The 26,745-nt window shown below is 30.6% G+C and overlaps 1 protein-coding gene across 1 annotated transcript in view; it reads left to right on the top strand.

Annotated features, from left to right (window-relative positions):
* The window catches only part of LOC117179779 (nephrin-like), a 628,567-nt gene that overhangs the window by 773 nt on the left and 601,049 nt on the right, over window positions 1-26,745 (top strand). The window lies entirely within an intron of this gene.

The following is a 26,745-nucleotide window of genomic DNA, read 5'->3' as shown; positions in this document are numbered from 1 at the left end:
TTGAGACCAGGTATATTAATAGAACGTAGCTTGTTTACAAAATATTCATGCCTCAACTAACAGGGTGTTTCCGTTCACTGTAATGATATGAGACTACCTGGAAAAAACATCCATCTATTTCAAATCTAATTACTTCTACAAAGGCGTCTCCTTGTTCATTTCTATAAAAGCCTTTATTGTGAATGGTAATTTTTTTTACATGACTGTTATTCTGTATTAAAAATATTTAGATTAGTCAGTGTTTATGAAAACCTAACATTAAAGTGTAAAGTATTGATGATCACTAAACATTTTCTTCTAATAAAAGGAAGCAAACCTTGTTCAAGCTATAGAATTCGAATTCTTGTTTTATTTAGATTAGCCTGCAATTTTCGGATTAGCGAATACCGGTTTGTTTCAAATCTTCGCTTTAGTTCAGAACCTTGAATTAACCCTAGCATTCCTCTGTTATTACAAACTTGCAATTTTGAAGTCACTGACACTGAACCCTATTGAGAACCAATTATATTCTTTACCAAATAGGAAATAAAATATTTTCTTAATTCACAAACATTCAGTGAATTTACAGAAAAAAGTTACCATTACTGTTCTTGAATAAATAATGAGGCAAGAATTGATATTCTTTGGAGTTGATATAAATTTCTAATAATTTGGCTATGAATTAGGTATAGATATCCGTTTAATATGCAGAAACGTACAGTTAGAGTTGACCAAGTTAATATTGGTGATAACTAAAAATGTTCTTGCAATGTAAGGAAGCGAACATTTTTTTAAACTATACATTATATAATCTTGTTTTATTTAGATTAGGCTCTATTTTTAAGGTCAGTAAAATGGATAAATTAACTAATGTATTTTTATTATTATAAAAAACATCATTGACATCGAACCCTATTGTCAGCAAATCATATTCTTCACCAAATTAAAACAAACTTCTTTAAAAATCGAGTACTTGAGTAAAATAAAACAAAAATTATTGATTTTCTTCAGAACAGACACGTTAAAGGAATTCAAGAGATATTCTGGTTTTGCTTTTGTGAACTGCTCAGGTAAGTTTCGTGAAATGGCATGTGTTGACCATTACCGTTTTTGACACATAATGAGATAAGACTTGATATTCCGTCTAGTCGTTGTAAATAGCTAATTATTTCAAATAAATAGCTAATATCGAATATCAGTAACTTTTCAAATGGTAGTAGGATTTGTTTCTCTTCATCAGAGGAAGATGGTCAGATGTCATACATATTTTATATATGATATATAAAATATTCATGAGATCTGACCATCTTACTCTAATGGAACGAAGCAAATCTTACTACCATTTGAAAAATCAGTGACAACAAATCCTACTTACAACAAATCATATTCTTAACCAAAGAAATCAAGCTTCTTAAAAAATTAAGTATCTTGTTTAAAATGAGACGAAAATAACTTATCCTATTTAGAAAATAAATGTGTGTTAAAATAAGTAAAAAGGTGCTCTTGTTTTTCCCTAGCGAACTGAGTATTAACGTTTTTCGTAATGGCATATGTAGACCATCATCATGAGACAAGAATTAATATACCGTAGATTTGCTATAAATAGCTCAATATTTGGGTATCGAGTATTGATGATAGCTGACCATCTTCTTATAATGGAGGGAAGCAAACCTTATTTATTTCATGTTTTATTCAGATTTGCCTCCAATTTTCATATTATAAAAGACCGGTTTATTACAAATCTTTATATTAGTTCAGATCCTCAAATTAACCAAAGTATTTTTACTATCTTTTCAAACATCACAGATATCGAACCCTACAATAACAACCTATCATATTCTTTTTAAAAAACTCCTTAAAAAATCGAGTACCTTGAATAAATTAAACTCAAAATAAGTCATCTTCTTTGGAACAGGTAAGTTAAAAGAATTGAAAAGGTGTACTTGTACTAATTCTCCTTTAGTGAACTGGGTATTCACGTTTTTTGTAATGACATGTGTCTACCTGGAAGCGATTTTTTCAAATAGGTGCTTTTGTTGGGTGTCGAAGCTTCAGCCAGTAGTTATAAAACAGGTCATTGTGTAATTGTAATTGGACTGGATTTAATAGGTGCACGTGTGAGGCTGTATAGGTACATCTGTAGTTGTGCTGCTCGCGTGATGGTGAACTTTCATACGCGTGCGTGTCGCACGATTACAGAGGCGTGGCTCGCGAATTACGTGGCGTCGGGGTCTAATGTTACGTTTCTGATCGGCACGGTTGGTTACACGAGCACCCCACGATCTCGGTCGTTGGGTTTCAAGTTCGTAGCCCACAGGTTGCGAGGGGCGCGTGCCTGCTCATTGTTGCGTATCACAGGACCTGCTGTTCATCTCCATTCCCAGCGAAATATTTTATTTCTTAATTGAATCGATCAATTCAAACCCCTCGTGGCCACCTTCAAAAGATCAGACTTCATTCAAATCTCCTCTTGATTTAATACCAATCATATCTCAATTTATTCATTCATGATTTAGAGATATTGTTAGGAAACTGTGTGGGAATCCCTTCATTGGGAATTTTAGCTTCCCTTCACAGTAAATGCCAGTTGATCAATTTGATACTGAAATAGGATCAAAATGATATGCAAGGCTTTTTATGCAGATTTCGTACTTCTTATTTGACGAGCAAAACCAGCATCACGATGATCCAATCCTCAACATTAATTAACTGTCATGAACTTTTATGACTAGCAACTGTCGAGTGTCAGCTGTTATGCCTCATACAAATTATAAGCGCCTACATGCATATTGAAATTTAAAAACTGAGCTTTCGAAGAATTTTCCTACATTTTTTAGTCACTAAAATGAATCGAGTTTTGATGCTAACTGGAACTACCTTAATCTAAAAAAAACTTTTGTAAGGTTTAATATAAATTTTCAGAGCTATAGAGATTTATAGCTTAATGTAGGAAATTTGTTATTTTTTCCCCATCCAGAAATTAAAAATTTGGAAATATTACAAAAGTGTGAAAAGGAAATAGGAAATATTTCTTAATTTACAATTTATAGTTGAAAGTTATACATCTGTTTTTGTAGACAAAATTATTTTCTAGTCTAAGATTTAATTATTTCGTATAAAATTGATCGGTTTTAGTTAAAAAAATCAACTATTTTGTTAAAAAATGGCTTTTTTTGGTAAATAACGATTTTAAAAAAATGGAAAATGTAATTATTCCATTTGAAGATTCATCATTTTAGCTGAAAACAATCATTCTCTTTTGGTAGAAATTGCATATCTCAGGTTGATAATGTGACTTTTTTTGGTTGAGAATTTATCTTCTGAATTGGAAATGCAACAATGTTGCTTAATTTTTTTTCTCTTTCGGCTGAAAAATCTTTTTTGGTTGAAAATTCAACTGTTTTTTTCAAAATTAATTTTTTCGTTAGGGTGAAGGTTTTATGTTGAAAATTAAAACATAATGTTAAACATACTTCTTCTCTTGTGTAAATACATTGTTTGAAGTGAAAATTCGACTTCTTAAGTTAAAGATCCATAATTTTATTTAAAAAGTCATCTTCTGGGTTGAAAATTTCAGTAGTTTGTAGAAAATCTCTCTTTTCTGAAGGACAATTAATTTTTTAACTGTTAGTTTAACTATTCTATATTCACCTGATATCTGGGAGTTCACTGTTGTCACTAAAACTATTTTTACCGTATAATTCTGTTAAGAATTTATCTAGAAGAACTAAAATCGTACACCCCTGTAAAAGAATTGAATCTAGATAACCTATATTTGTTGACAGAACCCCTCTTTCATAGATGTCTGTTATTACCCATAAATGGAGGAAATAGGCAATTTTAATCTAAATTTCGTGTAGATAATGAAAGGTTGTCCAAAAAAAGAATAATATCTACCCCTGTTTTTAAGGTAGACATAATTTGTTTATCATCTGTTATTAGTCTTGATAGGATTAGGATTAATGGAATTATAATTTATTTATGAAATTATTGCAGTGTGCACAGTCTTTACGTTATTTCTCTGCTTTTCCCCCTTTTTTTAATTTTTATATTTCCGGACACTCAAATATTGTTGTGAATTTATTGTTTTTAAAAGATAATGCAAAGGCTAGTACACAAGCGATGAATGCTAAAAGTATCATACCTAACCAGCTGACAGCCGACAACGCTTTCGACTGACTACTGGTACTGAGTAACCAGTCAATCTCACTGATGAAACCAATGAGGGAATTTCACTTAGTAAATCAGTGAAAGTAAAATAGTGAAAAAAGTGAAAAAAGTGAAAAAAGTGAAAAAATTGAAAAGTGGAAAGATGAACATATCTAACCAAAGGGCTCGTCTTCATCATGAGACGCTCAATTCATTCCGTTCTTTAGAGATGTTACTGAGGATGTTTTCCCAAGTCAGATCCCAATTTCTATCAATTAATAATACAGATGACTATTTTATTAGTGTCACTGTCTACTGAAACATTAATAATTTAAATTAGTCACGAGTACCACAAACGGCTTCCTAACTTGACTGTTTGCTCCGTCGGCGTTACTAAGTAGATGTAAGAACCATTGCATGATTCACTAATAAAAAGTTAGTAGCCCCAACTATTAATTTTTTCTCAGTATTTCCTGTGGGTGAATGAACTTTATTATTAGCTTTAATTCTGCACTGTGTCATTAGACGCTCATTTGGTTTGGCTATCGTCTGCGTAGGTGGAAAGATCGCATGAACCACGGACAACCATTCTATATCTTATGGGGGCGGTTGGCAAACACATAACAAACCAGAAAGGGTACACGTATACAGGCTTGATTCAACGTTCTACATATAATGATCGCAAGTGTGTTGCGTAGATATGCACAATGTGTGAATATGCTATGTCGAGGGTGCGTAAAGTTGAACGAGCAGAGTCGATTGTGGGGTTAAAATGTTTATTCTGTAATGTCGTTGTCGCACCTGCCTTGCGTTGGTTGACTCATTGCATATGGCAAAATTAAGCGGAAATCGGAATTTTAGTTTCGCTATTCTTACCGCAGAACACACTGAAAATTGCTGCCCTGGAAATTCGTTTCCGAAAAGACTCCTTGCGGTATGGGGCCCTTCAAAAACTACGTCAATCAACCTGAAGGGCAGAGTTAACCGACCTGTGACGTTTCGTGACGAGAATTCGATAGTACACATTGAAAATGTAATTTTGTAGAACAGTTTTTTAAAATGCTCAAAAAAAGGAAATTAGCGATTTTATTTTACGAATAAAGTACAGTCAAAGGGGGTAGCTTCGGACATACATTTTAGAAAATTTCTTAAATGGTAGTTTTAACCAGAATCTAGAACCAGTTAAGGCTTGAACTGATTCCAGACCCTTGGAAAAGTTTTCAGTAATTTGTCCCTTCAATTAGATGAATTTAGGGGTGTCGAAATTTACCTCACATATTCAAAATTAACCCGTTTGACCGTATCTAAGATTTCTATATTTTTTGTTCAATTTTAGGCGTGCACAGATTTCATAATCTTTCCCCTACTTCTCCTTTTCAAAGAATTCTTCTTTTTAAATATTTTTTATAGAAACTTCCCCCTTTTCTAGTTTTCCCATTGCTTAAATGCGAACTGAATATGGAACCCAAGAAGAAAATTCAACTATTGTTATATAAAACTTCATTCTTTTTGGTACTGTTTTTAATTTTACTGTCTGGTCACAATAATTATTTTTTTGAAAATGTAAGTATCTTGTCAAAAAGTCGTCTTTTCGTCGTAAATTCAACTGATTTTTTTTAAATAGTCTTTTTGGGTTGAAACCTCGATTTTTTTGTCAGAAATAAAATTCGTCTTCTTTGCTAGACTTCGAATGTTTTTGTTTTCAAATTTAAATATTGTTTCGTTGAGAATTCATCTTTTCTTTTTTTTGCTAAAATTTCGATTACAGGAAACTCTTCTATAGCCCCAATTTTGGGGCTGACCTTGGGTGAGAACTAACTCATTATAGTCCGCTCCGCTTTTGTTTGTTCATGCTTGAGTGCTCGCCTGAGTGGCAGCCGCATATCCCGCGCACCCCGCTCAGCTCCTGTTACACCTACATGCGGTGCGGCCTCAATTCTCGGAAGGGCTATAAAAGGAAGGGCTATTGAAGAGTTTCACTGTACTTGGTTGAAAGTTGAAATGCTTTGTAAAAAAAATGATTTTCTTGGTTGCAGATTCATTATTCTAGTAGGAAATGCAACTCGTTGTTTTTAGTTAATCTTTGTTGTTAAAACTTAATATTTTCGGGTTCAAAATTCAACTGTATGTAGAAAATTTGTCTTTTTGACTTCAAAATTTATATACATATTTTGGTAAAAATTTTATCTTTTTTCTGGTTGCAAATTCATATTTTTTCTTTGAAAACTCAACTACTTTGGTAAAAAATTCAACTATTTTGGTAGAAAATTCAACTATTAAATTACATATTTGATTGAAAATTAAATCGGTTTTGTTTTAAGTTTAATCATTTTTGTTTGAAATTCAACTATTTAGCTCAAAATGTATTTTAATAGGTTGAAAATTTTACTATTTGGTTAAAAATATATCTACTTGGTTGAAAAATATATTCTTTTGTGGAAAATTCAATTATTTTGTTAAATTAATCCTTTTTGGTATAAAATTCAAATGTCTTCTTGCAACTTTGACTTTTTGGGTAAAAAGTTCATCTTTTACGATGGAAAGGTCACATTTTATGCTAAAAATGCATCTTTCTTGGTTGAAAATAATTTAAAAACAATGAAATAAATATATTTCTACTTGAATTGTTTGAAATTTAACAGGTTTTATATTGAATTAAATGTATCATGCAGGGAAGACAACCCTGCAGTAAATAATCATTAATTAAGAACACAAATTACAATTGAAACAATCTATTGTTTTTTAAAATATATTAACACATATCGTGTCTTGATTACTAATTTTATTTAATAATTATTTGACATCCATTAGTATTTTTAAATATTAATCACCTACTGTAGATCATTATTAATTGATTAATTTTGCCTGAAGAATTTATTTCCCTATAATTCTCCTATTTTCGTAAAATCTCATACTTTTTCCACTGCTTTAATATCATTTTTGGTCTGTACATTTTTTTTATCAAGTGATTTCGGAAACCAAATTTTAACTTAATAGAGGGATTGATTGAGGGAATAGACCATCGGGGTTTTAAGCTTTGTGTGATTATCTGTGACGAATAATGGGATGGGTGTTGTTGAACTCTCCCTATGTGTAGTTTTATCTAAACCAATTTAGTTTTATTTGTATGTACAATAGATAGCTTGAATGTATTATTAAGATCAACAATTATTTATGATACACATATGCTTCTACGCTAATTTCTGATTGAAATATAAACTGCTATCCAATGGTTCCAAATTAGTTGCACCATCATCGCGATCAAGATCAATAATTGACTTAATAAACAAGTTAATTATTGAAAGTTCATTAATAAAATATTCCATGTTGGTTTCTTTCTCTAGGTTCAATATATCTTCTTCCCATTAAACAAAACTGAAACAGTTTAAAAAATGACTATCAACCGCTAAGTATTATTTAGGGACAATTTTTGATTGCTTATAATCAAAATTATAAATAAGTATTGCAATTTTCTGAGCTTGCTAGAAACTTTCCTCAAATATACATGAGCAATTTCTTCATTCATGAATTTACTTATGGGCATTTTTATATTTTCAGAAATAACGAATTATTGAGTGTTTAGAACAATGTGCGATTATATTCTATTGCAAAAAATATCATTACACCTGATCTCATAATTTGTGTGATACAGAATTAATAAGTTTGTCCAACGTTGCTGCATGCTAACGAACAGCGATGTTGCGATAAATTCCCGTTTGTTGATGGCAGCGATAACAGCCTATTCCTCAGGAATAATATTCAGTAGCACAATATTATTTTATCAATCCAGCCTATAACGTCTGTTATTCCAGAAGTTGGGGAACATATGAATAGATGTCGAATTAATTAGATCACAATGACTCATTATTATTTTTTTTTCGTGTAGACTGTATGTCATTATTCTAAATGGATTTCCGAAAAAGTAACTTAGATATTTAATTTATGAACGGGATAGAACATGCACTACCCTTGCGATAAAAAAATAATTAAGCTCGAAGTAAAATGTGTACTGTCGCTTTATCAGTGACTTTAGATAATTACTACTTTCGCATTTATAAATCAGCTGAGAGCATTTGTAATTCACATCTAGTTTGCATTCCTGTTACAGTTTTAGTGCAGGGCAGAAGCAAATATTGTTGGTATGTAAATAAGTGGAAAAAGATTAAGTTTTTGAAACAGAGATTTTTTATTTGCTTGTTTTTTACTTTTCTGTTTACTTTAATTGTTTATTTTTAAACGCTTATTGTTTGAAATTTAATGTTCACTGTAGAATATTTTCAAAATTATTATATAGTTTTTGAACTAATTGCAACATCGTTTACTTTTCTAAAGCCTCATAATTAAATGATTTTCTTTTTGAATGTAGTTTAAATAAATATATTTTATTTTTAATTAGGGGAGCGTTTACATATGACATCATGCTTGAAGGAATAGGGGAGTGTTTTTTTAGAGCGTGCCTTATGTGTATGAGCATATGGAAGGCAGCGTGATAAGATGGCATATCTAAAATCGCGTATACGCTGCGTGACGTCATGCGTGAATGCTCCCGAGGTATATTAATTTTTTAAATATTCAAAGCCGTTAAAAATTTGCAATGCTTCTTTCATGCCTGACTATAAGCTTCCCCTTTCGCTTATTTTTCCCCTTTAGATTTTTGCTACCATTATTGCAATCGCAAATAGTTCAGAAATCTTAATTTTCAATTTAGAAAATAGTAAATTATTAACAATCGAAATTTAACAAAATTTTAAAGTTAAAAGACTCTAAAGTTGTACCTTCCATAATAACTAATTGATAATGATCAAAATCAAGATAATTTAGATCAAATTCTTCTAAATGGAACAATTTAAGATTGAAATTCTGCATAGGGGAATAAGTTTCAAATTTTCGAACTAATACGGTTTGCATTTGAAATAGAATATTTTAGAAGTAGAAACGTTCAAACATTAAACTCTTATTGCTAATTGGAAGCTAATAGTTAAACAATTTTAAATAGAAAAATTTAGATTCGAATAATTATAGATCGTGCACTTCAAAATTGTTGTTTGTGGATTTAAATCGTTCAAAATATTTAAATGTGCTTAAGCTAATTAATTGCTTAAGGATTGCTAAATAATTGAAAATGATTGAATCTGACAATGGATAATTAAATAAATTCAGATAAAACAAATAAACGGTAAAGAAATCGTTAAAAAGCGAATCACCTGAAGTGCCGGAATCTTCAAAAATATTTTACAAATTAGGGTGTGCATTTCCCAAATAAATTATTTGTTCTTATTTTTTATTTGTTTGAGCTGAATTTATTTGATAAAATATTGACTGATTTAGCCGTTTTATCATGAATGTATTGAAACTTTGGGAATTAGAAAATTTTAAAGAGCGTTTTTCAATTTACAATTAAATTTCAAATATTGATTATCATCCAGTTGGAAGTTGACAGACAAAGATCTTAATATTTCATCAATGAGTGAGTGCTTTGATTTGACTTTGTCAATTTTTTATTTGTTATAGACAAAATGGTGATAAACCGAAAGAATTCTCTTAGAATCAAATGGATTTTACGGCATCTAAGCATCTTCTCTTCTTTTAGTGTTAGAAAATATTTGCTGAGTATTAAATCTTTTATTTAAAAGTAGTTATTGAGTGATTCATGGTTTTGCTTATGCTTTGGTTTAAAGTTGCAGTTCCTAGGAATCCTTATGTTTTAGAGATTACTTTGTTTCTTGAGAATAATCCTTTTTTACATTTACTTTGTTCTACATTTTTTTGTATTAATTTTTTTGTACAAAACATTGTTTATAAAATTAACAATTCTCTCATCCCTAACAAAAAATTTCAATAAAAACGTGCCAAAGAAATTCTTAGAGAATCATTAAAGGAATAAAATGAGTCCGAAAAGTCCTTAATAACTAGGTTTAAATAAACAATTTGAACTACTTCCCTGGACGCGCTTTTGGTATGAGCAACCAAATTCTCCGATACAAGTACCAAACGGTATTTAACCAAACATTTTCTTTGGACCGTATAAATTGTTTTATTACACCAAACACTTTATTAGCAATCGCAACCAAACTTCTGTGAAATTTACTTCTGATTTCTGGATAAAATAAAACCGTAAAGTTGACTCTCTGAAACCACCTGAAAAGTAAAATCCCAGGATCCTGGCTTGCATCTCGTGAAACGTTTTAGAAGAAATTTCGGGAATAAGTGCAAACGTGGAATTTCAGGACCTCTCTTTGTGAGGAAATCACACAAGATCTCGAATATTTGGCGGATTTTCGCGAACACAACCGCGACGATGTCAATGGAGCACCCTTGACGAAGTTTCTTGGAGATAGTAGAACCACTTTTAGAAGAGAATATATTCAAACGCTCGGGGAAGATCGGTAGTAAACTATGTGCAGAACTATAATAGAAGCTTTACTGATGGGATAAAAAGACGCTTATAAAACTCGAACAGAAGATGGATAGGTAGTAGAGTAGGGATAACTTAATTTTTCTTGCAGAGGCGCGAAAGGGAAACGCGGTCACAATGCAATTATTATATTGGTCTTGTCTCTTGGTTTTCTGTCTAGGGCTTGGGCTTGGGCTTGGTCGTTATCTTCATTCGTGACAAAGACCATATAGTCTGAAGTAGTAGGTATCTACTTTCTGAAAGCTTCGTGCTCGCGGTAACGGCTCGACAAATTTCCGTTTCAGCATTGCAAATTATTTGGCACAAGTTCCGTCCGTGGTGGTAACTATCCTGTAGTTACGCATAGTAGGTACCACAGTCGCAGTCTTTCAATTTACTCGTATTTTTGTATTCCGGTACTTTATGCAGACAAAACTCGAAGAAAGGCGAACAAGGTAGAAACTCCGTAAGTACTGGGAATTAACCCATAATTCATTTCGATGCAAACTTAACTGAGAGGAATTTATTTTGGTATTTAACGAAGATCCTCGGGTATGAATTTAATGTTTCTATTTTTATGTATCAACTTTAAAGAGAACCATAGGATTCTATTTCAACTTTTTCTTCAAAATATCGTAGCGACAACAAGAGAAAAGAATGAATATTCTTTCGAGGTGCTATAAATGACTAAATATTTGGATTTGCAATATTGATAATAAGGAACCATCTTCTTCTAGTGAAAAAAGGCAAACATTGTTCGAAGGATAAGCAACCTATAGCCTCGTTTTATTCCAATTGCCCTTTAATTTTCAGATTAGTAAAACCGCTCAATTACAATTCTTCACGTTAGTTTATATCCGAAAATTTACCTTAGTTTTTCATGATGATTCCTAACTCACAATTATTATATCGCAGGCATTGAACTTTATTGAGAATCAATCATATTCCTCACCAAAAGGAAAGAAAGTTCTTTGAAAAATTCGAATAACTTCAGTGAAATATAACAAAAATAATCATCCTCTTTAGAACTCGTATGTTAAAATAATTAAATATGCGTTCTAGTTCTTCTTTTTAGTTAACAGGAAATTTACATTTGTTTCATTGACATGTGTTTATTATCACTTTTCTTAATTACATAAGTAGACAATAATTGGTATTCCTTGGTGGTACTATGAATAGCTAAATATTTTGATATGGTACAAAAGCCGCATCCTTTTAATTTACTTAAATTTTTGTATCTCAGTACTAACTAATTAATAAATAATTACTCATTACGAAGTACTAACTAATTCTCGGCAATGAGACCGTAATTATTTTCGAGGCAAACTTTAATACATAGAGTTCTATATTAATTTTTTTTGCGCAAAAATGTCAGTGGCGAACAATCAGAATTAATTTTACATTCCAGCAAGATGTTAATATTGATATGAAAATTATTGCGCAATTGTGCATAAATTTATTTCGTTAAAAATTTATTAGAAAAAACTTACTTATGTAGCTTCAAAGTTTTTAGCAAATTAAACAAAAAATTCTATTAACAAAAAATCGCATCATCTTCTTCAAGAAAGTTGAATTTCATATTGATGTATCATTTTCAAAATACGTCTTATAATCTTAACAAGATTTTAAATAAATTTCCAGAAGGATTCATGTGACGAATTTAAACAATTATCTAAATTTCAGTGCAGTAAATTTCATGATTTCTAATTTCAACATAAATATAGATTCCAATAGTGAATAGTTTATTTATAAGTACCTATAATCGGATCAGACTTTTGTCTGGAATTTTAATAAAACAGAAGCTATGAAATTTCAATGGTTTTAATTGAGTTCGAAGAGCTTAATAACTTTCATTAAAATAATTGGATAAATGATCAATTATATCCGTACGATCTAAAATACCTTTTCAACTTTCACGAACATCATTATTACAAATTACCTGTTTAAATTTTAGTTTTTTACATTCTCATCATTTATGATTGAGAAAGTATTAGAATTGTCGGAAATTTGACATCACACTTTTTCAACGGATCTCCACATTTCAAGACCCCCTGAATCCGAAAATCAGGTTTTCACGATGGCGTCTGTTTGTCTGTCCGTCCATCCGTCCACTCGTCCGTCCGTCCGTAAACACGATAACTCTCGAAAAAATGAACAAATCAAATTCATCTTTGGCACAATTTTTTTAGGTCCTATAATAAAGGACGAGTTCGTGAACCAGCCATTTTTTATGAAAATTTAAAAAGTGAGCGTATTTTGAAAATTTTTAAGACCACTTTTTTCTAAATTTGAAAATTCTATGTACGGATATTTATAGTGCTAAAAAGAACAAACAATCTATCCTAATGACTTTTTTCGATTAAAAGAAAATTCTCAGAGTCATAGCGTTTTCAAAATTTTTTTAATTAAACGAAAATCAAAATTTGAAGCCGAAAAACGCACGATATGAAAAAAGTCAAGAGAAGAAAAACATTTCTTTTTGAAAGTCCTACAAGATTATCATAACCAATTTTTGGATTTTTTTTTTAAAAATCGAAAATTCAAATTTTGATTGCACAAAAAATAATGGAAAATAAAAAATTCCATTTTGTGGCCAAACTATGTAGGATACGGAAAAAAATGAATCAACAAAAATGGTTATCCCAAAAAAGATCTACAACTTCGTTAAGAATTACTTCTTGATAGGATGCGTACTTTTTGTTTTATTCGTGAAAAATAACGCTGAAAAAAATAAAATAAAAAAAATGTGTGGAAAAACGGGGAAAGTCACGAGAAAAAAAATAGAACAAAACCTGTTTACAAATATCTGTTGGAAATCGAGCGCGCAGCGCGAGTGTCACGTTGAGAATGTGTACCTCAAAGCCTACAGAGCTTTGGGAATCTTAATCTTTGACTATACTTAATTAAGCAGACAATTCAGAATATGAAGACGCATATAAATACTGCCATCTAAAAGAGATCTTTTTGATTAAGTTTTTTTGAAGCATTCCAAATGCAAAGAATAAATATCCGAGCTCGAAGCGCGAGGTGTAATTATGTTCGAGCGCAAAGCGCGAGATTTAACCGTCGCGCGCCCTAGGCGCGCTCAAACTTGCGAGCCGCGCGCGTAGCGCGAAATGAGAATGTGCCCGCGAAGTGGGCAGATTTTTTTATTGTGCGAAAGTTTTACCCGTGAAAATAAATTATTAGTAAAAAAATTTAATGAAAAATTCGAAGAAAATGCATAAAGAGTCGAGTAATGTCGAAAGTGTCAGTTTCATCACATGGATGAAACTCACATTCTTCCAAAAAAATTCGATTCTGTGGTCATCGCTCCGAATTCTATGTAAACAAGCAAAAATTCTGGCTTGAAAAATGTGCACCAGTAAAATGTATCAGTTCACAGCTTGATGAATGTCCTGAATGAGAGGCATGTTTGGATTTTAATACAAAAAGTTGAAAACCCATAAAAGGAGTTTATCGATAGATATATTATTAAAAAATGTTATTAAGTCTAATTAGAAGGAAATCTATTTTTGGGTTAGCTTCATTTAAAACTTAGTATTAAAAAACACTAGTCGAATTCTAGATAATAATCTTTATTTCACAGGTGATTTTTCTAGGTTCTCTAACCTTATATGCGTTTTAAAGCAATCCAGCAATATCCAAATCCAGTACGATCTTCCTGAATTTGTTACTATTGCTGAGCTTCAAACGAAGATTATCGGTCAATTTGCGTTTTTCTGGCTTGATCTGTGACATATGGTGACTTTGTGAAGCTTTCTGATTGGGATGATTGCTAGAGAGTTTGATCAGTGATGTGATCATCGAATTTTAACAATTTCAAGATTTTAATCCCTTTGAAAGAATTTCCGGAAATTAAAAAAATGTCAAGGGATTTCAAAATTTTCTTTAGGATTTTCAAAGATGTCAAGGGATTTCTAGATAATGAAATTTCGAGGGATTCCTAGCCATTCCAAAGTCCTTAAAATCATTTCTACTTATTATAATGAATTCTTATAATTTTGAAAGATTGTATTCAAGATCAAAGTATTTCAGAAGATTTAAGAAATTTTATATGACCTTGAAGTATTTAAAAGAATGTAGGTGATTTTACAAACTTCGAGATATTTGAACGGACTTCTAGAGAACTTTAAAGAATAAATGACATTTACTTTATTTTCAAGGATTTTTAAGGGAATTCAATTAATTTCTAGAGAACTTTAAAAATCTTCATATAAAGCAATCTCTGGCGATTACAAATGCCGGTAGCAGTCGAACCCACGTAAACTGATTGCCGCTCATATGATCTTACCACTAAGCTAAAGTCAAACAAAAGTCGTACATGATGCCTTCTGAAAGAGTATTATATTTAAACCTAAATGGGCAATTCTTTAAGATTTAGATTATATTTTTTACTAATTTCGATAGGAATTGAATTCACGAGAACAGATTGCTAGGAAAGCGCCCTTACCACTAAGCATCTAATAAATTCTTAATGAATTGAACATGTGCGTCTACATAGAATGCCGTTTTGAAAGGCATGTACGAGTGATGAAATTCTTTAAGATTCTTAAAAATTCAGGACTGCATAGAATGCTGTTTCAAAAGGCATCATGTTCGACTTCGGGGAAAATGATTCTTGATCATCCGAGGCTAAGTGGTAAGAGCAGCTGACTGGCAATTAACTTACGTGGGTTCGATTCCTACCGGAGCTGCTAAAAAGGGGAATTTTTTTCATTATTAAGAATTTTTGTAATATTTTTATTACAAAAAAGTAGGTTAAGTGATCGAAATTTAAATTATTCTGATTCTTTTTTAAAGTAATTTATTTAACACTGACTAATATCAGTGAATATGAAGGTATATTTTTTAATGCAATCGTAATCAATTGATATGAAAATCTGTATCAATATCAGGAAACAAAAGACTATTACATTCTTGGATCGTTAGGATGCAGATAAAATTGAAACCTTTAAATTTAGTATGATTTAAGTTTGAAACGATTTCTAAGCAAGATTTTAGTAAAAGATTATGGTTCTTGGAGGGTTCGAAAACCAAAGATGTTTGATTTTCTCTTCCTCCTTTTCTTTGGTTTCATTTATCAACTGGAAGAAGGTTTATTGGAAGGGTCGTGTTTTTCCAAGAGACGGCCAACTTTTCATCGTGTCTTTCCTTCGCTTCATCAATATTTAACTTTGTCGTGCTACAAATTTTCCCTTCTTCCACATGGAAGTAAATAGCACTAGCCGTAGCATCACGTATTCAGGACGACTGCTTTCATTATTTATTGCTAGGTTCGTCCAGCCAACCTGATAAGATCGGTCGTCGACACGGGACGAACTTTTGCACGAGAAAATACTAAAATTCGCCAAACTCCCATTGCATCGGAAAATCTGATCGAATGGATGAATAGCGCAACATCCACTATTTTTTTGTTAAATCACGAAGCGAAAAGGAACGCAGGTTATCAACGACATCGATCGCTGCTTGTTCACCAGTTTTTCCGCTCGACGGCGATGGGTTGGGAAGCCGGCACTGATTGAAACCATTCGTGTTTCTGTGTATCAACTATCGAGTAGCGTTATGTTTCATTATTTTATTTATAAACTTTTAAATCAATCATGCTGTTATGACTTCCTTTCGGTGGATTTTGGGAGTTTTAAAAACATAAAATGTCTTGTTAGGGAGTGTCAAAAAGTGACATGCTTGTTAATCTCTTAGGCAATATAGGCGAAATAACGGGTTTATTATTTTTCTATTATGGGCAGAATGGCCGCTATTCAGAATCGCTTGGAAAGTAATTAAAACACTAAAATATTAAAGATATTCTATTCTTATTATTATATATCTAATTATAATTAAAATACGTGGTCTAACGATACGTCTCTAAAATCTTGCATTAATTGATGTCGAAAACATGATTGAATTTTTATTACTTGAAGTAATTTGATATCCTAATTTTCAAATTAAAAAAATTAAATCTACAAACAAGAAAAAGCATAGACAATTCTAGGTTATGTTAGAGTTTTATACCGAAAATAGATCACTGTAAAAAAGATTTGTGTAAAATAACAAGGTTCGGAAAATTAAATATTGTATCATTGTAAATATCACACACTTCACTGTGTGATTTTACAAAAGTATGTAAAATTACATCCTCTAGCGATGTAAATAAAAGGACCCTCGAACAGCAGTGTAATATTACACACTCGATAAAAATAAAATCACACATTCCCTCGTACTAATTTTACATTCTGAAGAGAAAATTCAGTCGCAGCGTGTAAAATACCGTGCGTCGGTAAAATCTCTTGACTGTTTATGAAAATTACATCGAGATTTTTTATTTTACCAAGATCTTTAATTTTACCCTGGCGGAAACTGTGAAATTTTTAATTTATAATTAATTTAAAATTTTAAATAATTAATCGAATAATATGTGAATACGAAAGCGTCTCTCGTGATTATTGTTTATCGATGCCTTTATCCTTGAATTTTGAAGTATTTTTATTTTTAATGCGAGGAAATTCACAACTATGTTCAACTTTTTTGACAGCTTTCACACAAAGTAGACCGAATCCGAGCTATTCCTATTTTGCCTTTTACATTTTCTGCTATTAGAACGGAAAACATGCGGTTATTCAAAACGTATATTTCATATATTTTACGGAATATTCAATCATCGAAAAAATACCCATAGTAACTTATGTGTTTTAGGTAAGTAGTAACGTGTCCGGCTTGTGTTTCTTCAATCTCCATGAAATTTTACGAAGTTTGAGCTTTCGAATGTTCGAAACCCGTCGCCCTGATAAATTTTATTGTATTTTATTTTTTCACATAATGAATTTTACATTTTCACATGTAAAATTATCGGCCGAATTGGAATATCACAACAGATTCGTAAAGTTACTCCGATATACGAGGGTCCTTTTATTTACATCCATCAGAGATGCAAAATTCAATAGATTTTTTTTACAGTGATCTTCTGAACAAAAATTGATTAGATTTTAAAGATTCAGAATTTCACAACAATTTACGTTTTTCGGTTTTGTTGGCGTTTCTTAACAAAAATTGCCATTTTTTAACCAGAATTATTAGAGATATAAGTTTATAATTGTTTAACAATTTTAGGTTAAGCCTGCTCGTTTGTAAATGTTTTTCGTCAGAAATTATTAGTAGTTTTAATTAAAAATCGTTATGTTTCAGAGAATATTTACAATATTCCAATAAAATTAGCTTATGTTTGTGCTTTTTACGTGAAATTTGTATTTTTAGCAAAAACTCATTATAGATTGAAATCCAACGTTTCTTTTTTTTGTTTAATAATGAAATTTATAAGCTCGAGCAATTCGGATTTTGTTAGGATTTTTTGGTTGGAAACTGAAATTTTCATTAAACCATTATTAGGTTTCAAAGAAGATTCATAATTTTTTGGAAATTTTAGGTTACGTTAGTGTTTTACATGAAAAATTGAAAATTTTAAATAAGTGTCATTATAATTTGAACAACATTTAGAATCTTCTAAAAAATTTGGATTATGTTAATGTTTTGCGACGTAACTAAGAATCTATAATTTTATTAAATCTTATGTGAAAGAAGATTAACAAGATTTAAACAATTTCAGGTCATGTGTTCTTTTTATACCAACACTCGTTGTTTTTCTTAAAAATCATTAGATTTACAAAGGATATAATTTTTAATACAATTTTAGGTTAATCTGGCGTTTTTTACCGGAAATGTCGATACATATTTCAAAGAACATTTGTAAATTTGGAACAATGTAAAGTTATTTTATGTTAGTATTTATAATCGAAAATAGGTATTTTTTCTATGAAAATTCGTAAGGTTTTTTAGATTATCATTCGGCATAATTAAATTCACAACTTTTGGTTTTGTTCACATTTTATACTGAATATCGATTGTTTTAATAAAAAATTATGGGATTTTAAAGGAGATGAAAAATGTTTGAGTATTTTTAATTTATATTTCGTATTTCACCGAGAAGGGCTAGAGATTAAAGAATAACTTTACATTTTAAAGAAGAATATATACAATCTTACACAAGTTTTTCGTTATGTTAAAGTAGTGATTTTTCTTAAATTGCTACTCTGAATAAAAAAAATCCTTAGACCTTAGAAGATATGTACAATATTTGAACAATTTTAGATTATTTTAATGTGTTTTTTGTCGAAAATTGCTATTTTTGAACAAAAATCTTGCATTAAAAATATTGTACTCGCTTTTCTAGCATTTGATATAATATACACATGAAATACTGAAATTATGTGTAAAAATCAGTTTTTTGCTTTAATTTAAAAATTACGGGAGACAAATAATAATAATAATATCGCGGGTAGCATTCGTGTTTGTTTTTTAGTCATTGAGATATATTTGTAGAATTCGCATAATTTTTTAATAATTGTAGTTTCTTTTTGATAAAAAAAAAGATATAGAATGCTGTTCACTCAAGGTAGTCCGATTAGTACTGTTTATTTTCCTCGTACATTTGTTCATTTCATGTACCTGAAATAAAATATTTTCTGAAACTTTTCACAGTCAGCGGATCAAACAATTTTCAAATAAATATTTTGATACGCGCATTTTTTTTCATCTTTTAATATCAGCTTGGTTTGGCAAAAAAAGAATTTATATCATTTAACGCTAAACTGATCCTTCCTTTAAAGGAATGAAATATTTATATATATTTGTTTAAATGTTTATTTTTAAAAACTATTATTATATATTTTAAAAGTAATTTTGAAAAGTTCTTTATTTTGTTTTGAATGAAATCAATCTAAAAAAATTTTCACGAAACTTTAATGCTTTTAGTTTGAAACGATTAGAATCTTTGGATTCGAAAACTTAGACTAATTAGAAAAAAGTAATTTTTTGAAGTTTATATATCATCGCTTTTCGAATTTAAAACTTAAAGATAGAAGTAATGTAAAGAAATGTTTAAAAATAAAAATCTTAAGGTTTGTAAAATTTTAATCCAAAGCCTTTTCTTGTGAAGAAATTTCAACAACAAAGAGTAACTTCCAGTTTGAGTTAAAAAGCTTCCTATATTAAGTAAAAACCCATTAGTTTTGCTTTAACAGCAGAGGACTTTCAAACAATCTTTATTTTCAAATTTTTTTCTTTCGAGGATAACCACTCTTGAAATTACTGGTCAAAATACTTTGCAAGTAAAATAATTATTTTGTCAAGTATGTTTAACATGCTCGTAACAGTAGGTAATTACATATAGAGATTTTAAATATTTTTTTCCATGAAATTGTGATATTTTTAACGTGCAAGAATTGAAAAGGACCATTATTAAGCACATCCGCTCGTATGGGTGTACGCCTCCGGCGATATTCGAACACTGATACGTGAAGATTCTACCAGTTTTATTGGTACTTAATACTGCTAAATAATAAAATGATGTGATCGTTTATATAGAGACGTGGTGATTATAAATAGGCAGACGCAAATCTTATTAAAAATTCTATTAACTTTATATTCTAGCGACTTTCTTCTTGGAAGAAATATTTCAAGATCTTCTACTGTCAATAATAATTCAAATCGCTAAGCTATATTTCAAACTGATATTTTTTTATATTATGTTAAAGAATTATGATTTCACCAATTAGTTTTTTCTTTATATTTGTGAAATAATCGTCTTAATTGTGTTTTTATGATGACCTAACTTAGGAATATATACAGAGTGGGAGCAGGTCATGAAACCCAGGAAAATATGAAAAAATTCAGGGAATTTTATTCTTTAGGGAAAGTACAAAGAATCAGACATTTGAAAAATATTGCAAAAGTCAAGAAATTCTTGTGAGAAGCACTTTGAGCAAAAGTCAAGAATAATCTAAGCTGTCACACAGTTGTTGTTTTCTCTCAAACCACTATTTAGTCGCTTTTCAGAAATTAACCTACTCTAGCCATTTTTTAATATAAAAATATCAGTTTAGTCTATTTTTATCAAAAAGGTTAATCCGTGGACTAAACACTTTTGATTCAGGATCTATTTCTATATCTGAATTATATTGAATTCTTTTTAAATCTTTTGGGTTATTTTAAAATATTCCAAGACGTTTTTGAATGATTTCAATAATTTTAAAGGATTTCAAAGGATTTTAAAGATTTAAAAAAGTTTTTCAAATATCCAAGGAATTTTAAAGAGCTTAAAAAGGTTTCAAAAGATTTCGAAAGATTTACAAGAATTCACAATCTTTTAAAATAACTAAAATGATTCTAAGGAATTTTGAATATATTTCAGTAGATGGTAGTGATTTCAGAAGATTATAAAGAGTATGGAAATTTCTTTAATTCCTAGGAATTTTTGAAATACTTACAATGTTTTAAGGCATTTCAAAAGGCTTGAAATATTTTAGGGTAATTAAAAAACAATGAAAGAAATTTTTTAATTTTACCATAGATTTAAAGGAATTTCAAAAGATTTAAAAGGATTCAAAATATTATAGGATATTTTAAAAGATATATGGGCATTTTTAATAAAATTCAATAATTTAAAAGTAATTCGAAGGTTTTTAATGATTCCTGGGTTTTTTAAAACTTCCAAGAAATTTTACAATGCTCAAACAAGTTTCCAGGAATTGCAAAAAATTTTAATGGATTTTAGAAAATAATAAAGAATTTCAAATATTTTTGGGCCTATTAAAAGATTTCGAAGCGTTTCCAAGACAGTAAAAAAATTTTAATTAATTTTTAATGAATTTTAAAAAACTATAATAGTGTTTTAAAGAATTTCTTTGACTTTCGGAAGATATGAAACGATTTCAATGGATGTACAATGTTTAAAGATATTTTAAAACATTCGAATCAAGCTGAAGTTATTTTATTAAATTTTCCAAGATTTCAGGGAATATCCTGAGTTTTCATGCAATTTCATATGATGTTATAATATTTTAATACATTACAGAGGATTTATACAAAAGAATAGAGGACTTAAAAGATTTAAAAATATTTTGAAGTATTTCCAGATATTTTATAGAATTTTAAATATTTTAAAATACTCCAAGGAATCTTCAATTGATTGAAATATTTTCTAAGGATTTCAAAGGTTTCGAAGGAATTTTCAAAAATTTCAAAAGAACTTTCAAAAGCTTTGAAGAATTGCGAGGTACTTCAAAATATTGTTAAGGACTTGAAAGGTGTAAAGGTATGTAAAGATCTGTACACGGTTTTAGGGAAATTCAAAATATTTAATAATGTTTCAGAAAATTTTAAAAGATTCCAAGAAATGTTTGAATTGATTTCAATCATTCAAAGGAGCTTCAAAGGATTTGAATATTCTAGGGTATTTCCAAAAATCCTGGCATCTTTAATAAATTTTAGTAAATAATAAATATTTCAATGGATTTAATATATTTCAGGGTATTTTACAAATTTCCAAGGAATCTTCAATCGATTTTGAAGAACCTATAGGGATTTGATAGCATTTTAAAGATTTTAAGAGAATTGAAAAAAATTCTAAAGATTTTTCAAGAGTCTTACAAAGTTCCATTGGGTGCTAAAAATTTTAAAGGATCTGAAATATTTCAGGGTACTTTTTTATATTCCAAGTAATTTTCGAGAGCTTTGAAAAATTGCAAGTTATCTCAAAATATTGCAAAGAACATGGAATAGGTGGAGAGCTGTAAAGAACAGTAAAATGTTTTAAGGGATTTTAGAAGATTTTGAAATATTTTAGGGTGTTTTGAAAGATTCTTACGCACTTTTAAATGATTTCAGTAATTATGTGGACTTTCAAAAGATTGAACACATTTTAGGGCATTTTAAATACTTCCAAGACATTTTAAAGAGATTAAAAAAATCAAGCGACTTTTAAGAATTTGAATGATTTCAAGCAATTAAAACCAATTTTCGTACTGCTTTGAAGAATTTTTTACTGTTTTAGAAGATATGCAACTATTTTACAGGACATTAAAGTTTCTATGATATTTAAACAAATTATAAGGGATTTTATCAGATTTCTGAGTCTCACTGATTTTGAAGGATTTTCATAGCTCTCAAAATATTTTAATAAAAATTTAACGGGATTTTATAATATTTTAATGGGTATTAAATAGTTTATTTAACAGAATTATTTCAGAGATATTAAGAGATATTAAGAGAAATTCAGAGAATTAACTGATATATTTCGTAGGGTTTGGAAAATGTTATGAGCTTTTAAAATATTTATTGGCATTTATTTGAATGGATATGGAATATTTATTCGGCAGTTTTATAAATTTTCTTTGAATTGGTTCTCTAACTTGTCTGATAAAACTGATAAATTGAGGCCTCTGGATTATTGTAAAAAACTTCGCCAGAGAAACTTAAGCGTGAAAAGTCAAAAATAGTTGGAGTCAAAAATGTTTATTAAGATATGGTTATTTTTATTTTTACGTTTTTTCTTCTGCTTTGTCCAAAATCATGATTTTCATTCAATTAAAATTTACAAAAGGTCATTTTATTCCTTGAAAGGTTTTTTACAGTTATATTTTTAATGTTTCTATTGAATATCATCTAGCAAATATTTTGTTTAAAAAACTGAATAACTGAAAAAGAGTACATATTGTTTAGAAATTAATTAATTTCCATCAAAGCTTGACCAACAGAATTGTAAAGAAACCTTCAAAAAATAGAACGAGCTTTTGTAATTTAAAACTAAATGCAAATTTAAATCAACAATCACGACCTTGACTATTTTTTATTATTTATGCTTAAGTTTCTCTTCAACATTTTTTTGCAATAATCAATGGGGCTTTTTTATAAGTTTTATCAATCATGTTAGAATTTAAGTGCTTTTTAACTTGACAGTACACCTAGAAGGTCCCTAAACTCAAATTAAACCTTTTTTATTTCATTTATAAAAGATTCTATATTTAAAATATTACAAACTTAGTATTTCCGACTTTAAATCAGTTAATTTTGAAAATGAATTTCTGCGACCACTCCTGAAGACACCAGAATGGAATTGAGTTAGCCGCAACCTCAAACTAAAACTTTCAGATGAAAGTTTTCGATACCCATCTACAGAAATTAGGCATAAACTATAACAAATCTTACTCTTTGACTATGATCTCGGAAATTCCAGTACGCCCAGTGGTAAGTTTTGCAAAAGAGGAAAAATATGAAGGCAGGTTGAATAGGCGGATGAATGGGCTCTGCGATTTTAGCCGTTGTTGCGATCTCAATAGGATTTCCGTCGATGGAATACCAAAAGCTAATTAGGAAAGGAATGCCTGGCGATCGAAAGCCTCGCTCGTGGTTATTCTAGCATGTAGAGCCTTTACTATGGTACTTGCGTAGATTCTACCCAAGGATATAAATTCCACTCGTACAATTGAGTATGTTCGACCACCAGAGTGGACGGTCACGAAGCTTTCGAAGCCCAAATGAATTTCATTCTCTGTGTTTGAAGCTATTTCAGATATCCGTGCAACATTTACGAGTGTTTGCAAAGTGTCATGGTATCGGTTTCTCATGTGCTCGAATCAATCTCATTCACTTACGATATGCCAGATTTAATCTCCCTTTAACGTCCAATTTCAGACTGATTCAAAATATTTGCTTAGATGGGAAGCACTCGGTAAAAAATTGAACCGTGAAAAAGTCACGAACTAGTTGCTAGGTCTCGGATACGAGAAAAATTTATCTGATATGGATGGATTTTCATAATCGATCTGTGTACTTTGAAAAAGAATTCAAGAACTTAATGTGAAAATTCAAAAACAATTCATCACTTTTTTTCATTAATAATTACAGAAATGTTACGAATGATTGCAAAAAAGTTGTCTGAGAACTCACAAGCTCGTCCGCCAAATCTAGGAACTGGAAACTAGTATCGCCTATATGTGACCCCTACACTTGCGTAACATGTGCGCGCGCGTTAAGTGTGGTTCGAGTTCGTCTTATGAGTGGCTCGAAGTTTTATAAAACGTGTATAACCTGGTGAGTCAGCAGTCTCCCAAGGTTTGAATCCTCAGATTTGTGATTTTATCAATTATATCAATTGAAGTCCGAAATTTTCAGGAAATTTTGATAGAAAATGTGAGCTCTTCGTAAAAAGTACGACAATGTACGGACAATGTTTTTTTGCGAGAACTAGAAAACTATTAATTTTATTTTGTTGAAAAGAATGTCTGGAAAAAGTCAAAGAATTTTTTTGTTTCTTTGAGTAACTTTTAAGAATAATCAAGATCGCAACATAGTCACACTCACAGAAATTTCCGGTTTAATTTTACGAAAAACTTTCAGAACTTTAATGCTCTTTAATGTATCGTAAAATTACTTTTAAATTTATAAAAATTGTAATAAATTTAGGAAAATCAAATCACAAGTTTTGTCAATTTATAAAAATTGCCCTAGAATTTTGCAATTTTATAAGAAAGTCGTAAATTTAAAGTGCTAGTAAGTAAAAGTTTCAAAATTCTAATGAAATTTTCTGTTACTTTTATAATGTAATAACCTCGTAAATTTCAAAATATTTCTAACATTTTTTTATAACGAAGGTGTTAGTCTCTTCATTTAATAAATTATGCAGACGCCTTCTGGGACACTTTAAATGACACAATACACATCTGCGAACATGGGGAAAGAATAATTCTACTAGGAGACATAAACGGTTGGGTGGGCATCCAAAATCAGGATACAGAAAGAGTATTAGGTAATTTTGGGGATCCAAGAACAAACTATAACGGAGATAAACTAGTTGGTCTATGCTTAGAAAGGGGTCTGTTTATTACAAATACTTGGTTTAGACATAAAATGTCCACATGTACACTTAGTCGAAAGGAAATAGCCGCAGTATAATTGACTTTGTTTTTGCGGATGAAAGACTTAGAGAGTTAGTCAAAGATACAAGAATCATAGTGGTCCTGAATGCAATAATGATCAATACCTTCTGATCTCAAAAATTAACTTAGGTCGGGGTTGGAGAAAAAAGACACCCAAGAAAGCAAAACAAACGCGAATCAAAATTGAGAACCTACAGAAACCGGATGTGTTACGGGATATCCTTGTTAGATGCACGATCGAAGTGTGTGGTACCGCAGTTGTAGGAAGAATTTCTGGTGATGCGTGGTGGAATGATGAAATTCAGGCTGCCCAAAAAGCAAAAAGAGAATCGTACAAGAGAACTTTGAACATCGCAGGTCTTAGCAATGGGGAAAGAAGTAGACGTAGAAATGATTATAGACGCGAAAACAGGATACTTAAACGATTAGTTAAAGAAAGTAAAGATACAATTAGAGCAGAAGAAGAGATAAAAATACAAAACGACTTGGAAGGAAGCAGGAAACTACTTTATAAAAAAATGAAAGGAAACAAAAGTACAGAAATTGTCAACATGAGAAATAGTATGGGGGAAATGGTATATGATGCAGACGGAATACTAGAGGCTTTCAGAGACTATTTTAGGAGACAATTCGGAGATGAAGCTATAGGACACCAGAACTGGGATGTTGAATACGATGCGATGGAAAACTCAATTGAAAAAGTCTGTGTCACTGAGGTTAGGGATATATTAAGAACTTTAAAAACGCTAAGGCTGCCGGGGTAGACGGTATTAACGCTGAAATGCTTAAACACGGTGGCGCGTGCATACCACATAGACTGTGCGAATTGATAAATTTATGTTTCGAGATGGGTGACGTACTTATTCGTAGGGTAATGAAAATAACAGAAACAAAGATTTGGGAAGTCCAAAGTGGGTTTATGCCAGGAAGGTCATGTACGGATCAAATATTCAGCTTAAGGCTAATAACAGAAAAAAGTTTGAGAGTAGAAAAAAAAGTTTTCTGTGCATTTGTTGACCTAGAAAAGCTTTTGACAAGGTAGATAGAAGTAAACTTTGGGAAGTACTGAAAGAGTATGGAGTCAATGGATGGATTCTACAAGCTATAAAAACAATATACACAGGTAGCCAAGCGAGTGTAAGAGTGAATGGGAAACTATGTGACTGTTTCGATATTATTCAAGGAGTTACACAAGGAAGCGTTATGTCTTCATGGTTATTTATATTATTTATGGACAAGTGTTTAAGAATGGCTCTCTTCAACGAAGAGGGTGTGGATCTCGAAACAGTAAGGGTAGGAGGGTTAGCGTTCGCAGATGATCAGGTTGTTATGGCAGAGTCTATCGAAGACCTACAAAGAATGTTGAATAAACTAGATGCAAGCATGAAGAGCATGGGCGTCAAAATTAACGCAAATAAAACAAAAACTATGGTGTTCGAAGGAAAGAGTGAG

This window comes from Belonocnema kinseyi, chromosome 9 (assembly GCF_010883055.1).
Source record: "Belonocnema kinseyi isolate 2016_QV_RU_SX_M_011 chromosome 9, B_treatae_v1, whole genome shotgun sequence".
Classification (NCBI taxonomy): domain Eukaryota; kingdom Metazoa; phylum Arthropoda; class Insecta; order Hymenoptera; family Cynipidae; genus Belonocnema; species Belonocnema kinseyi.
The sequence above is the reverse complement of the archived record's forward strand: the minus strand, read 5'-3'. Positions and strand labels throughout refer to the sequence as shown.